General features: G+C 48.4%; 1 long non-coding RNA gene across 1 annotated transcript; it reads left to right on the top strand.

The window, feature by feature from the left end:
- The first annotated feature begins 13802 nt into the window (after positions 1-13802).
- LOC123131145 (uncharacterized) lies at positions 13803-14361 on the top strand. Its single transcript, XR_006464077.1, has 2 exons — positions 13803-13963; positions 14051-14361. It is a non-coding gene; the product is annotated as an uncharacterized lncRNA (long non-coding RNA).
- The last annotated feature ends 854 nt before the right edge of the window (positions 14362-15215 follow it).

Genomic DNA, 15215 nt, shown 5'->3' with positions numbered 1-15215 from the left:
GGGTCACTGGTGGTCGCTCATGCATGTGTAAATCTTTCCCTGGAGCCCCAGCTCCACGTCATGGACGACGACGCTACTGTCAAATAATAAATGTAGACGCGTTAAGCCACGTACGTGTACTAATCGTAAAGGCGAAGATGTACAAATTATAACTTCCGAACGCAAAGTCAGCTTGGATGCTGTGACATACGTACCGCTGACGATGCAGTATCCCTTGGGAGGCAGCATGTCCCCATGCGGCCATGTTGGTGCCGGAACTGCCGGTGGACAGCGTCGTTGCAGGCTGTGGTAATCATCCATGGGCCACTGTACAAGAATCTGCAAATGAGCATTGTTACCTCTCTTTATGGTCAAGGATCAGTTCTGGCACCACATTCAGGACCGGAAGATACACAGGAGCTGGCATAGTAGTATGAAAGAGTGGTGTATGGTCTAGAACTAGTGGTTGGGGCGTGCCATTGGCACGCCTCAGCGTTCATGTGCGCACTTATCAGCCTACGCACGTCCGTTGGTCCAGGTTAATCCTTGATGACATTTATATATAACCAAAGTGATTTGACTACAGATGAACATGCAAAGATTGACTACAGATGAATATGCAAATCTTTGCTGACTTTAACCTCCCGATTTGTTCCATAATTTATTACAAACTTGCATCAGGCATAGCAAAGTAATAGGTCTATATTAACAGATAGTGGCAGTCTTACAAGGTGGATGATATAGCACACCCTGCGAACCGACAATAAGGCTTCATGGAAACACAATTCAATCATGTTCATAGGTGTGTCCATGGAAAAAAAGATGGTCTTGTTGAATACTAAATGACATGAGTTCATTGTATGAAATGAATACTAAATAAAATGAATTCTTAAGTGTGTCCAGAAAAGCATTTTCACATCTTTGACAATTCGAAATGAGTTCATTGTAGCCACTGGAACGGGCCTGTTGGGCCTCTTCAAACTTTCCATATCCCAGGATTCAGGACCAGTGAGCTTTTCCGAAAAAGGCTTTCGCCCCGCTTTATATATAAAGCAAAGATCCACCACAACCCAAGTACAAACGCAACCCATGACACACGCACACACCTAAGACGGGATACATAGGTGCTGAGCGCAGCAACACCACCCCTACCACTACAAGAGCAATCGGGATCCTCCACCGTGAACACGCCACCGCGAAGAGATGGAGCCGCATATGACGAACCGTGAGCTCCAAGGCGGCGCCCCCAAGAAGGTTACGACGCCAACGCCCCGCCACCGCCCGACCCGGGGGTCAGAGTTTCCTCTGGAGCAACATGATGACTGATGAGAGCCGCGACGACGCCTTCAAGAAGGTAACGCGCTACGCCGCCGCCGGTCCGTCCGAAGATAGAGCAGGTTTTCACCCCAGCTAACACTCATCGCCACCGAACGCCACACCCCAGCCACCATGCCGCCCACACGGCCATGGTCACCAGGCAGCACCAAGCAACGGCCTCTGCCCAAGAGCACCGTGCTACCACCACCAAGGCCGCCGCCCCGGCATCCAAGACCTTGACACCACCTCACCCGAGACCCGTCGCTACCCCAACCAAAGAGATGAGTGGAAAGGCCGCGCCTTTCACGTCCCTGGGCGGCCCCCAGCGCCGAGACCCAAAAGGCCGGCCAAAATTGGCCTCCATCGACCCGTCCTGCTGCACCGGGTGCGAGACGAGCTCGACCCTACGGCCGGGCGCGAGACGAGCTCGGTCCAGCTGCCAGGCGCGAGACGAGCTCGGTCCTGCGACACCGGGCGCAAAACGAGCGATGGACTGCAGCTAGGAGCGGGCCAGCCCTTCGATGTAAGTAGAGGCCGACCGACGAAGAGAGGAAGCGAAGGTCAAAACGGCCCAACCGCAGACGAGCTGACGCCGGAGAAGCCGGCCGCCGTCGCGGGCAGAGCCGCCAGCCACCGTGTAGCCGCCGCACCACCGGGAGGCCACCACCAGGACCTCCCCGTGCTGCCGCCCACGGCCGGAGCAGCAGCCACGCCCGACCGCTACCCCAACCCGCGCCGCCGGCCGGAAAAATCGCGTCAGATCCGGCCGACACGCCTCCCACCTCCACCAGCACCAGCCCACCTCCAGCCCCGGCAAAGGAGAGGGAGGCCGAGACGAAGCCCGTAGAGAAGGGGCCCGCCAGAACCCGCCCGCTGCAGCCCATGGCCAGATCTGAGCCACCGCCGCCATCACGGGCACGTAGCTGCCGCGCCGCCGCCGCCGCCCACCATGTCACCGCAAGCACGCCGCCATCGGGAGCCACCGCCGCCGCACCGCCGAGCCCCACGCACGCCCGACGCCGCCGCCAGAGAAGGCCGCCCCGCACCGGCCACCCTCGAGCGGAGGAGAGAGGGGCCCCGCCGCCAGCCACCGCGAGGGGCTTTGCCCCGGCGGCTGCGGCCGGCGGCGAGGGCGGGGGAGGGCGCGCCGCCGCCCGAGTCGCCCGCGGGGGGACGACGCGGGGGCTAGGGTTGGGTTCTTCCTCACACCCAGGAGAACATCTTGATTGGCTTGATTATCCCCGAAAAGCCAGTGAGCTTTTTGGTTGTTAGATATAATTATATACCTAAATAATTTACAGTGAACTAATGAATAAGTGGTGTACATATGTAACCTTGACATCACAACCTAATGAAAAAATAAATCAGTGCGATGATATATGAACCTGAAAAAAAAGAACAAAAGGTCAGGACATACATATGTGTTAATACATATACATCAAACTTTCATTGGTTAGATATATTATGAAGCAATTCATATCAACAAATGGACCTCCAAACCAAAAGAGGAACTTCTTCATGATGCGAGTGAATATACTTGACTATATCTACCAAAATCCAAATGGACGAGTTGGGTAAGCGCTCTGATATAAAGTAGAAATCCATTATTTTGACTCCATTTTCCATATGCTATCTTTTGGACGAGTTTGGTTATATACACATGAATCAGGAAAACTCGTGTCTATATATATATATATATATACATACATATATATATATATACATATATATATATATATATATATATATATATATATATATATATATATATATATATATATATATATATGTCAACTTTACATTAAACCAAACATGCCCCCTAGCAATTTCAGAACTCCTTTCTAACTACAAAGTTCATCTAGACATAACACAAACGTTGAATACTTCATCATTGCCATTTGATGTAGATGATTGCAAACTAAGTGGGGAGTTGCAAACCAAACTATTGTGTTCATTTAATTTTTAAACCTGTTCCTAAATGTACACATCTTAAAAAAAACAAATGCACTAATAAGAGTGGTACTCTGCTGGTGAAAAATAAATAGAAGACTACTCATGTGCATCATATCCCACAATTAATTTATGATGCTAGCGGAGCTGTAAGAAAACAGCTGGATATGCACAGTGTACAAGCATAACATGGCTTGGACATGTCGTGGCCTAATCTACCTTAGCTAGTAGCAATGGTGCTGCTTCTGAATGGCCTTGCTTATTCAGTGTTTTTAATTATTGTGCAGACTTTAATCCTAATTTAACGGACCTCATCTGGCTCTCAAATGAAATGTACTACAGCTCAAAGAGCAGCAGCTTTCTTTGCTTAAGCCTTCCGCCCTAACAAATCAAGTGCCCATTCAATCTGCAGGCTGCAGTTTCAAGTAATCACAAGGCAAAACAAGCACAAGAGAGTAGCCTGAACCCTGCAAGTCAAATTGTATTCCTCACACCTGAACCCACAGTGTCTTGAACAATGTTCAACATCACCAGTGCAGACGTATCGTATCAAACAGATCGTCCAAATTCTAAACATTAACAAATTCAATTTTCGTTGCTCCCACCGAATATACGACCTTAATGCCGACAGAGTTGCATAAAGTAAGAAACACAGAGACATGAAAGCAATACCTCTCGCCTTTGAGGTTGTCGTCGACGCCTCCGTCATCCCCAAGATCCTCCTTCGATGTTCCGCTCGCTTAAGCTCTGAAAACAATATGCACCATAGTACACAGAGGAAACACAACATTAAGCAGTCAGCAGTCCATAACTACCATATACACATCGAATCTGATCCGACGAAGCAAGAAAGATTCAAAATCTACTCACCATGCCGTGATTGTCCTGGTTGATCAGGAGTCCAGGAAGGCTTCCCCGAGCTGGCTTTGGCACATGAGCGAATCTTGAAGCAGAGAAACACCAGAAGAAACAGATCATCGCCATGCCAATCAAAAATGAGAGGTCTAGTGAAGATCAAAGAAACACCACAACAACCTATTCGACTATATCTCTTCTTTAATAATTTCTTTTCTTCTTTGTAATTATAATTAGTCAACATGGCAGAAGGATTTATCCCTATTTAATCTTACATTAATATCTAAATTTACGGTTGGCATATATGTTAATACCCCCAACCTAAAATCTGAGAAGAGCAAAAAAAACTGAGAAAGTTCCCTTGGTTATTCTAAGTTTCCGTTGAACTGGCGAAATCATCTGTAGGTAGTTCAAGTTTTACGCCGCATACAAGAACTGAACGTCCTCGGACACCTGACAAATGTAGGACATGTCAGGCAAGCAACAATATATTGAGGATGAAAAAAAATGCTTATCGATACATGAGTTGAGAAACCAATCATATACCTTTATATTTAACAACACAATTATCCAAGAAAGATGTTAAGCCTGGAGAGCTCTTCAACTGAATGAAAAACAGCAAGTCTGCATATCAATTAACAATAGAAGAGACAGATTGTTAGGAAATCCAGCAGCAAACAAAAAAACACGCTACTAATTCTTAATATCATAAACCTGTAAGATTGTACCCACGAAGTCATGTCAGTAATTATTACTCCAAATCAGTATACCACCGCCATAGTACTACACCGTCTAATTACCTATACAATTAACAGACTAAATAAAATCATTTCAACATGAATTAGACGAACCATACAGAACTAATTAAGGGATATTTAAGGTGTAAATGCAGGTACATACATCTGGTTATAGAAGTCTCTATTACAGTACTCTCTTTCACAGCTTGATTACAGATCTAAGCTTCTATATATTAACAAATATATTTCTTCAATTCAGAGGCAGAAAAAAGAGAGCACTCATTCAGTTACCATTTTCTAACCTTTACATCCTCACTCCTCTTCCACGAAAAGCATGCTAACTGAATAATATTAGTACTCCCTGTCATAAGAATGATGTTAGTTAGATACCAAGAAATGTCAGGTTGCTGGATTAGTTCAAGGGACACTTTAGACAGCCAAAATAACAATAGCACGCACGCATCAGATTCCTCACTGTTTTTGCGTGGCTGACTGACTGTAGAGAAGGTTATGGAGGATTGTGTGATCTCACCTGAGAGGACCTCCCTTTGTTGCCGTGCGCGACGAAGAGGGGTGCGGAAGGAGGCGGCTGCGTGTGACGAAGATGTTGTGGGGATGGAGACGACAGCGTTGACTAGAAGTGAGGGGGGAGAGGGGGGAGATGCGATGGTCGGTGATGCTCTCCCATCCGCCGCTGCAGCTCCCTCTCCTCGTTCCTCTCTTTCTCCCTCCTCTCCTTCCTTCTCCCTCTCTCTCCTGAAGGGACCGGTCCATTAGGCTGGATCAAATTGAGCGCCCCCGCCGTAGCCCTTGGCCTGCAGGTCGCCGCCGCTACTGGAGACGCCCGCCACCGTGCCCGCAAGTCTCTGATCCGGCGGGATCCCCGAGAGAGGAGGGAGTGGTGCGAGCGACGCCCGCTTGCCACCTCGACGTGATGAGAGAGGTGGCGTGGAGATGAGGAATGTGGGACTCGATCCTTCGTGTGGCAGCGGCTAGCGTCGCGGTCGATGGCGCCCCTGCCGCCCACTTTCATGGATCGAGATTGAGAAGAGAAAGGGGAAGGAGATAGGTCACATAGAGGGGGAGGGGGACTGGGATGGGGAGATGAGGCGGCGGCGTGTTGGGGTCGAGGGCTCGGGACGGGAGATGAAGCACGAGCGCCGGTGAGGCTGGCGGCAGCGGAGAGAAGAGAACGAAGGCTGTGAGCGACAGGTGCGAGGGGTGTGTTGTTTCTGTCCTCTTTGACACACTAAAACGCGACAGTAAAACCTGCGGACGTGGCACTCGTGAGCGGGCGCCCATGCCACGACTGTTAAAGGGTTCAATGTGTTCTTTAAGCTGCGACACATGGAAGATCCGCAGGAGTCCTCTTCATAAAATTTTAAAGAACATCCATAGATGCACCACCTCACCGTGAACTCGCATCCAAGCCGTCGCTGCCAACATGCTCGCCCGCCGCGCCGCTGGACCCGCGCTAGCCCGACACCTCGTGATCTGGCCGTCCCGCACCGCCTGAGACGCTCAGAGGGAGGAGAAGCCCCGCCGCCGCCCTGCGAGCCAGGCTTTGCCCGGTGCCGCTGCAGACGGCGGCTAGGAGGGGAGGTGGGCGGACGGGGTCAAGAAACGGCGGCTAGTGTTTCCCCCTAGGTCGCCCACAAGGCAACAAGAGGGGTCGAGAAGAAACCCTAAAGCGATACATAACTAGAAAGAATTAGGACGCTAATAAGGAGCTGACGTACATTTCAACTGCGGCTAGTGTTTCCCCTCGGGTCGCCCACGGGGGCAACACGAGGGGTCGAGCAGAAACCCTAAAGCGATATATAACTAGAAAGAATTAGGACGCTAATAAGGAGCTGACCTACGTTCCCTAGAGAGGATCCTGACGTGAACTATTCAATGGGGAGCTCCACAAGTCCACAAATTGTAGTGACAAACTGACTTTTCACAGATCATATAAGTTGATAAAGAGCTGAAAATAAGGTTAAAAAATCAGGGCTCCATGGAGCTTGGCCATGGAATGCACTTTTCGATGCATGTGAAGCCATTGCAGGAGCTAAGAGCATCTCTAACAGCCGCGCCAAAAGGCGCATACGTGCGGTAAACTGGGTTTTTAGCGCGCGCGGGACGTTTTCGCGCGCTCCAGCAGTGGCGGAAAACTAGCGCGCGGGAAAGGATTGCGCGCGCGCGAGAAAAGGCGGCAGTTCGCGCGCTATAAATTGCGGCGCTCGCCACGCGGCTATCCACACTGCCACGCGCGCCTCCCCCGCTTCCTCGTAGCTTTCTTTGCTTCCTCGCCCCTCCAGCGCCCCGCCACCGACGCGTCACCATGCCGCCGCGCCGCCGAGGAGTGTCGGGCTACCGCGGCGTCCGCCAGCGCCCCAACGGCTGGTACTACACCGAGATCCGGTCCGGCGACGTCTGGCTCGGCCTCGGCACCTTCCAGACTGCGCATGAGGCCGCCCGCGCGTACGACGCGGCGGCGTGGCGCCTAGACAGGGCGCGCACGTAGATGAACTTCCAGGACGTTTACACGCGCCAGCAGGCGCAGGGCGTCACCCCTCCGCCTCGTCTTATCACGGACCAGGACCGTGCGGAGCACACTCGGCAGCAGTGTCGCCTCCTCATCGTCGGGGAGGACGAGCAAGGCATGGCGGAGTGGCGCCGGCGCCACCCGGAGGACGTCGCCAACGAGCAAGCCTACTGGGCGGAGAGGACGACAAAGCGCCGGGCGGATCGGTTGGAGAGGCGTCGGCGGAAGGCCTTGGCGCTATCACAGTGCGATATCGTTGAAAATGTTGGGCAGTCGATCTTTTCGGCTAATGATCCTCGTTGGGACGACATGTAGCTCGATACCTCGGACCAGGCCAACGACGACGATGATGATGACAACTGGCAGTAGGTTGCAGTTGCACTATCTAGTAGTTTTTTTATGTCGTTGCACCGTAGTTTTATCTATCTATGCTATGAAACTATGCATCGTTTTTATCTATGAATTTTATTTAGTATCATTTTATTTAAAAAAATGTACGCAATGTGCGTGCGATAGCGCGCGCTCATTTTAGCGCGGCTGCTGGAGCTACGCGCGTGCTAAATTTTAGCGCGGCTGCTGAAGCCAGCACTGCCTGCCGCGTTTTTTCAGGCGATGGACGCGCTGCAAACTATTTTTTAGCGCGCCACACGTTAGGCGGCTGTTGAAGATGCTCTAAAGAATTCAGATGCGACTCTTAACTGGTGTAAGCACGGTGGAGCGGCTGATGGTATACAGCTAGTGATACATCCATAGATCAGCACACGCGTGCAATGACCATATGCCACTGCATACACTGATCTCTTATTCGAGCACAACAACACTTGGGCCTAGCATTTATCGGTCAGCCGCTGACGCAGTTGGCCTCGCAGTCGCTGTTGCAGGCATCGGTGCACCGCGCGCGGGCCCTGTCCCAGCATTTGTGGCAGGAGTCGACCGCGTAGAAGGAGTAGACGCACTTCTCCTTACACTGGCGCATGGCGCCGTCGTCGCAGGCATTGGCACATACACTGGGGCAGTCGCACTCAGCGCAGTTCCTGGGGCAGCCCTCGTTGCAGCTGGGCAAGCAGACTCGGAGGACCTCGGACTTGCAGGGCTCGCAGTCCGGCGTCGCGCCGCTGCAGGCATTTCCGCAGCCCGCCGCGGCAACGTAGGCATCGCAAATCGACGCCGCCTGACACCGTGAGTCACAATCCTGGCATAGTATCACGGACGCCGGAGCCGGGGCCGGAGCCAGCGCCGGAGCTGGAGCTGGAGCCAGAGCGGGAGCCGGAGCCGGAGCTCGAGCCTTCCGACATGCTAAGGATGGCAGGACCAAAACGGCCAAAACGGCGGCGAGTAGGATGGCCATCCTAAATGCGGATGCATGTGAAGCCATTGCTGGAGCTAAGAGATAAAGGTATCTAAGATTAAGACGCGGCTCTTAATTGGTGTAAGTACCATGGAGATGGCGATGCTATTTATATGCGCGTCACGCCTCACACTGAGAAGACCCAGCTCGCAGTGCATAGGAGACCCAGCTAAGCTAGATTCGGAGTTACGAGGGGAGACTTGCAGTGCATAGATCTCGATCCGCATTCTGAATGCCACACGATACACACGAATTACGAGGGGAGACTTGCACGTTACCATGCATGTTACAAGGTTGACATGGAGGGAACAGAGTATACAGTACTCCCTTCTTGACCGGGTCCATTCCTCCCATATACTACATCGTGCTACCCCAGTACTGGCATCCAAAGCAAAACAAAATACTGTCATTTCAACAGATAATGGCATGCTGAAATGGTAGCTAAGTGAAAATGGATAATTTTCTATTCATATCGCGCATGATGATTTATTAGATACTATGAAACCGTTAGAGTATGAGGACGGAGCGTCGACCCGTTAGCTGGGCAGCTGAGGTTGCTGCAAGCCCACCCGAGTTCGAGTCCCGGCTCGGTCGCGTGGTGCTCGCGGAGTTTCTTCTATAAAAAAAATGCCAACGAGGGTTAGTTCTTGGGTTGGTCTCATTTTGTACTCTCGAAAAACCGTTAGAGTATCTCCTACAGATGATGTATAATAGGGTAAAGCATCATTTTAACAAAAAAGAATGTTCTCTAATAGATGATGTATCTCCAAATTCTGATGCTATTTTTTTAGGGTAAATCAATATTTTGGCACCAAGTGCTACAAATATAGAGCAGCCACACGACCTGCGCATTTTTTTTAGGGAAGCGAGGGACCACAAGAAAATGGCCATTTTACATCACTTTGTGCCAAAAACGCTGTGTGTCCAATTGTTAAGTATATGCAAAACATAGCCGTGATGTATTTTAGGACACTACTTTTACATCATCTCATCTGCCATGGCAGAAAAAAAAATGTTGCCAGAACCTTCTCTCTCCTGCCATATTTTTTTGGACGCTCTATTTTGCGTCTCTTGGAGGTGCTCTTATGAAAATGGCATCCCCAACGCTAACTCCCAAAACGGACATCATAATTGTCTGCAAACATGAATATAGGAGTCGGCCATTCAACCATATCCCCTAAATGCCCGCTCCTGTTTTTTTCCCTTAAAGTCCGCAACTCTAAAAATAATTATAGAAATAACACAATTCATTCATAAATAATATACAAATATCCCTAGTTAGTTTAAATATAAATAGTATATCCTACATAACAGGATGTTTAACAAGTTCTCTGATTCATCGACTCGAATTCAACAATATTCGAGCTCATCCCATGCACTGTGCCCCTTGAGCTTAATTCAACAATGTATGAACGTAAATGGTTTGCCCTCCATCCTGTAGTACAACACAACCGTGCGTCCAGTCTCTACAACATGATGATTATCGAGTTGCACACATCGAGTGAATCAATGAATTTACCAACATGTAACGCAACAAGAAGCAAACCTTATGGTCTATATGGTTGACGAGTCCAGTGGCCACATTATCTCCACTCGTGCAACCACACCACAAATTAAACTCCGTGACGAAGTTGGAGATGGTGTACCACAGATGGCCTAGAGACTTTAAATGTGATCATGAATCACGTGCAAGTCATAGGCGCAAAATGCTTTTGGTCATGATACAAAGAATGCAATTTTTGCCAAAACGTCGACTCCCCTTGCCCCATGCCTACAAACTCCACAAATACAACCTTCCACGCACCAAGCAACAACAAGAAGGTCAAAAAATCTCAATGAAAATTGACCGAACACGTGCCCGGCGTGGTATCCGCCATTGATGGCGTCGGTAGAGGGCAGATAGTACCTGGCTGCGGACGGATCCTAGGTGGAGGGCGGTGTGGTCCAAGGTGGGTAGACACGTGGGGTGGAGGATGCAGACGTCCAACAATGCCTTGGCGGTGGCCAGAGAGGTGCAACGACGGCATTAGATGAGGAGGGTGTGGATGTAGAGCAAAGGGGGAGCAACAATTGAGTGGAAGAAAAATGGCTCAGTAGGGGAATTTGACTGGGCCGGGGGTGCGGGAGTCCTACATGCCAAAGGTCCGGACTCCAGCAAAGTCTGCGTCCGGTTTGTGGAATTCGGACAAGCGGACACCTCCATGGATCGATGAGTTACCATGTTGAATGACAAACTACATCGGACAGTTTGGTCATTTGAGGGTCCGCGTTAAAGATGCCCTAACTCAGAATCCATTGACTTACTGAGATAGATCGTTCTTTGCTTTATCCACAGAAAAGCAGCAGGATACACCTGCATTGACCATCAACGGCGGAGACAGCAGGGGACCAGCTAGGGCCAAGGCCCGGGCCAACATGTCAAAAAAAAATTTAGAGCAGCGATTTTTTGTTTCAGAAGTTATGTGTTATGCTGTTCTGGGCCTTGTGGCCCTCCCTAACCGATGAGCAACAGCAAACTTGGCACAATGAATCCTGTACAAGGCTTGACTTTTCTCTAGTGTTATTCTATCCTAAAAGCTAATCCCAAACACAAAGAGGCAAAGCCACCGCCGGCTCCCAGCCACACGTGATTCCTCTTCCCACCTTTCCCTTTCCTTGGTCCCCTGTGGTCCAGCCTTTGCTCTGCTCATCCATGGAGACAAACCACTAGCCCCCAAATCTCCTAAATCTTTCTAGTTGCTCTCTCCTGAGCTGCTGCAGCGCCGCCGGCCGGCTGGACGGCCAACGGCTCATCTTTCTTCAAGCTGCTGCAAGCACACAAGAAGAGGTATATATTTTTGATTTGAGATCCTTCTTTCTCTGTCGCTCAGATCTGAAATTTGTTCTATAATTTTTGTTTGGCTTTTCAATTCTCTAAATTGGATAGTCTTATAGTGGTCTGTGTTCAATTTTTCTAGGGTAATCAGTTGTCTCCATGGCCAAAAATAAAAGAAAGCATGCAACACTGCATTCTTTTTTTGAGAAGAAAAGAAGAACTGATGTTCCAGAACAAATTATTTTGGTTGATGCCCCTCCCTTGGTAGATGAAGAAGAACAAGTGGATGAACAAGAACAAATAGAAGAAACTCCAATATCAACAACACCACCTCAGGTTATGAGAGGGAGGGGCAATGATGATTCTGCTATTTTGGTGGTAGAAAGAGAACCAGGTCTGCGGTGCCAAATTTCAGATTATCCTCCTAACGATCAAGAAAAAGCTCGAATGGCATATATAAAGCATGGGGCATATCATTTTAAAATGGATGAGTATCCTCCCGATGAGTCGGTGACCCATCCACGCAAGTTTCAATATCATTGGTTTAAGAGCTTCCCTTGGTTAGAATATTCACCGGATAAAGATGCAGTCTACTGTTTTCCATGCTTTTTATTTTGTAAGAAGCCACTTGGAAAGAAAGGATCTGATGTGTTTACAGTGAAAGGATTCAAAAAATGGAAGAGAGTTAATGACGGAGAGAGATGTGCATTCTTAACTCACATGGGAAAGGACAGTAAATCTGCTCATAATTATGCTGCAAAATGTTATGATAATCTGAAGAATAAGCCATGTCATCTGGAACCATTAGTGGTGAAGCAAACAGATGGGGATATCAAAAGGAATAGGCTGCGTCTTAGAGTAACCCTTGATTCACTACGGTGGTTAGCATTCCAAGCTTGCCCCTTCCGAGGACATGATGAAAGTCTTGATTCGAAGAACCAAGGTAATTTCCTTGAAATGGTGAAACTGATAGCTTCTTATGATGAGGAAATTGGTGCTGTAGTGTTGGGTAATGCTCCAGGCAATGCGAAGTACACATCGCCTACAATTCAAAAAGAACTTCTAGGTATCATTGCTTCTAAGGTGCAAAGTGAAATCCGTAAAGAAATAGGAGATGCCAAGTTCTGCTTGCTTGTTGACGAGTCAAGAGATGAATCCAAAAGAGAGCAAATGGCAGTAGTTATTCGTTTTGTTGATAAACCTGGTTTCACTCATGAGCGTTTTCTTGATATTGTTCATGTTGCTGATACATCTTCGGCTACTCTAAAAGAAGAGATATCATCTGTTTTGGTTCAACATCAGTTAGATGTGAACAATATTCGCGGTCAAGGGTACGATGGTGCTAGTAACATGCGTGGAGAGTGGAATGGACTACAAGCAAAGTTCATGGAGGAGTGTCCTTATGCATATTATATCCATTGTTTTGCTCATCAGTTGCAGCTAGCTCTTGTTGCTGCATCAAAAGAAGTAGCTGATGTTCACAACTTTTTTGATCATCTTGCTCTTGTTATCAATACGGTTGTGTCTTCTAGTAAGAGACATGATGAGTTGCAAGCAAATCAAGTTGCTGAAATGGAGCATTTGATTGAGCTCGGTGAGCTTGAAACTGGAAGTGGGGCTAATCAAGTCGGAACTTTACAACGGCCTTGTGATACTAGGTGGAGTTCACACTATGCTTCTGTTTGCAGCCTTGTGAAATTGTACAAACCAACATTTTTGGTACTTAAAAGCATTGCAACTGCTAAAGGATCTGGTACTTCACCTTCCGCACGAGCAAAGGCTTCTGGTGCTGTTAAGTTGATGATGTCTTTTGACTTCATATTTATTCTGCATGTCATGAAAGAACTTATGGGAATCACGGACATGCTATGCAAAAAGTTGCAACAAAAGTCTCAAGATATTGTGAATGCCATGGATGATGTTAAGACTACCAAAATGTTGATCCAGGAGCTAAGAGATAATGGTTGGAACAAGCTTAAAGCTGACGTGCTTTCATTCTGTACCAAACATGGAGTTCAAACACCACATTTCAGTGAGTTATATGTGGATTTCATTAATTCTCGTGCGGAGGATGAGACTACAGTTGAGCACCATTATCGCTGTGACATTTTCATGGTTGCTGTTGATCAGCAAGCACAAGAGCTGAATTGTAGATTCAACAAACAAGCTACAGAGCTTCTCATCCTGTGTACTTCCTTGGACCCAAAAGATTCATTCCGTTCATTTAATATTGATAATATATGTTCTCTGGCTTCAAAGTTCTATCCTGCTGATTTTAAAAAACAAGAAATGAATAATCTAAGATGTCAGTTACGACATTACGAGAATGTTGTACCCACAAGCCCAAAGTTTCAGAATTTGACAACTATATCAGAACTTTGTCAACGACTTGCATCTAGTGGAAAATCAGATGAATATTACTTGATTGACAGGTATCTAATGTTCTCTGTTCCTGTATTGGTTGATTTATTCATTGCTAAAAGGTCTAACTACTTTACCGGTTTCAACGGCAACTACAGAACGTGCATTTTCTGCCATGAAACTTGTGAAGACAAGGCTTCGGAATAAAATGGAAGATGGATTTCTAAGGGACTGCTTGCTAATTTATATTGAAAAGGAGATTGCTGTTGGAATATCAACAGATGCAATTATAGATGAGTTCGATGAACCACCACGTCGAGTGCCATTTAGTTGAAGGCTTGGAGCAAGTTAGTTTCTCTATCTTCTATTATCTAGATTTTTCTTTTGTGTGATGTACCATTGAAAAATTGCATATCCTTTTGTATCAACGGTGAATGGTGGTGTAATCAATGAAAAATATCATGCTATTACATCTGCCTCACTGTTTTTTTGTTTAAAAATTTGTACGAAAGTGTTGCTGCCTTCAGTCGGCCCGTGTTATACATTTTTCCTGGCTCCGCCACTGTTGACCATATGCCATTCATGGAGGTATATACAGATAGTACTCCAGTAATAGTGTAATACAGTACGTACATCTATAGATGCACAAAGCAGCAGGCATACGTGTGCAATGATCATATACCGCTGCATGCACTCATATCTTATTCGTATACATATGGAGTACAAACCACCTTACACTTGGGCCCACTAGGATTATCAATTAGCCGCTGCCACAGTTGGCTTTGCAGTCGCTGTTGCAGGCATCGGTGCACCGCGTGCGGGCACTGTCCTGGCATTCGTGGCAATACTTGACTGCATAGTAGGAGTAGGCGCACTTGCTCTGACATGCGCGCTGGGTGGCGTCGCCGCAGGATTTGTTGCATGGGCCGGTGCAGTCGCACTGGCCACCGCAGTTCCTGGAGCAGCCCTCGTTGCAGCTGGCTGTGCAGGACTGGAGGCCCTCGGACATGCAGGGTTCGCAGTCCGGCGTCGCGCCGCTGCAGGCATTTCCGCATCCGGCCGCGGCGACGTAGGCGTCGCACATCGACTTCGACTGACACCGCAAGTCACAATCCTGACATAGTATTGCAGATGCCGGAGCCGGGGCCGGAGCCAGCGCCGGACCTGGACTTGGAGCCAGCGCAGGAGCCGGAGCGAGAGCCTTCCGACAAGCTAAGGATGGCAGGACCAACGCGGCCAAAACGACGGCGAGTAGGATGGTCGTCCTGCAAGCAGATGCCGCCTGTGAAGCCATTGCTGGAACTAAGAGATCAGGATGGTATC

This window comes from Triticum aestivum, chromosome 6A, assembly GCF_018294505.1.
Source record: "Triticum aestivum cultivar Chinese Spring chromosome 6A, IWGSC CS RefSeq v2.1, whole genome shotgun sequence".
NCBI classification, from domain to species: domain Eukaryota; kingdom Viridiplantae; phylum Streptophyta; class Magnoliopsida; order Poales; family Poaceae; genus Triticum; species Triticum aestivum.
This window is presented reverse-complemented; position numbering and strand designations above follow the sequence as displayed.